This window comes from Pteropus vampyrus, unplaced genomic scaffold (genome assembly GCF_000151845.1).
Source record: "Pteropus vampyrus isolate Shadow unplaced genomic scaffold, Pvam_2.0 Scaffold50, whole genome shotgun sequence".
NCBI classification, from domain to species: Eukaryota; Metazoa; Chordata; class Mammalia; order Chiroptera; family Pteropodidae; genus Pteropus; species Pteropus vampyrus.
In genome coordinates, this window is record NW_011888831.1 from 3,180,527 (window position 1) to 3,182,225 (window position 1,699).

The following is a 1,699-nucleotide window of genomic DNA, read 5'->3' on the forward strand; positions in this document are numbered from 1 at the left end:
TCATCTATCACTTATCTTTATTTACTTATCATTATCGTTTGCTTAGTCAAACAAGGAGTTAGGGGCAGAATTGGGACCCAGGCCCATCTGAACCCCATTAGAAGTTTCTTCACAAAACACCTTACTACATTCATTTATTCACCACATATTATGTGCTAGCTCAAAGGCAAACCTTTTCTGTAAAGGATCATAAAGTAAATATTTTAGGTTTGTGGACCATATGGTCTCTGTTGCAACTACTCAGTTCTGCTGTTGTAGCATGTAAACAGCCACTGATGTATGTAAATGAATGGCCATGGATGTGTTCCAATAAAACTTTATTCGCAGAAAAGGTAGAGGGCCAAATTTGGCCTTTGTGACAGTTTGCTGATCCTTGTGCTAGGTACTGTGAGGAATAGAGAGACAAATGAGTCTTAGCTTCTTCCTACAGACAATTTTATCTAGAGGAGTTTTCAGGGTGTTTTGTATTTTACTAATTTTATGAACCAAGTGGGAGTAAATTATTCTGCCAGGAAGAGTTTGAGAATTCAAAGAAGAGGTGGAATTTGAACTAGGTCTTGGAGAATGAATAGGGTTTCACAGCAGACCTGATACAGTATGAGACGGGGAGGGCATCAAGACAGGGTGAAGGAATTGTATGGGGTTATTGTTAGAGGAGGCATGGAATGAAGAAGGTAAAACATCCACATATGAAATTGAGACAAGGTTTGCCTTTGCTCTGACCTCATTGACAGAAAACTTCAAAGTGTCTCGAGTGACTTCAGTTATCTCAGAAACGATGCACTCATTTTGTTCCCCACTCAGTCTCTTCCTTAAAACACATTCTTTTCTTCCATTGCTCCAAAGCTTCTAGAAATATCCTAACCCATTCCTGTTTTGCCAGGAAAGAGGATCAGGCATTAGTGAGATCCCAGAGAGTGGACTAAGTCAATTGTTAGCAGGGGAGCTCCTTGCAGGAAGGACATTCATCCAACTTTCTTATCCAGTGATCTATCTCCAAAATTTACCCAATAAATATAGTTGAATGAAGCTAAAGAGCAATCAATGAGGAGGAAAAAAAATGGCATAGATGATAGAGGCTCTGTTCATCCCTCTGGCGACCAAATCAAAGTTGTGATGGAAACAAGGAGCAGCAGCAAGAAAAAATTGCCTGGGATCTAGATGAATAGGCCAGACAACCAGGGATAAATACAAGAAATCACCCTGCAACTGCAGAAGGTAGGACGGAGCAAAAATGCTGGACAGCCTGGTCTTGAGAGCTGAGTGAGATGGAGGCTGTGCAGCGGCAGACGCCTCTTAAAGAGGCCGCATCTATGAGAGGATTTTCGGGGTGATGGACCTCTTCGCTCTGAGCACCAGTGCTGATTCAGATGCACACAGGGGCACCAAGGACTTACAGGAAAACATTGTCAGAATGAGAGCTAAGGCGAGACTCGCTCCGTACAGAAGTGCCAGCCGTATCCATTGTTCCCTGTTAAGCCTTCCGCTATACCTATGAACCGGACACAGCGCCACCATAGTCGTGAGGTCATCAAACTGGATAACAGAGGTCACTCAGCCCAGAGGATTCCCTGAAACCCTGCCTCCCCCAACTCGTGGCCCCACCCAAGCCACATTCAGGTATATCCTCAGCAAGTCAGGTGTTCCTTGCTGAGCGGCGCCAAGACTCAACTGGAACCAACTGGCTTTGGTTTCTGGT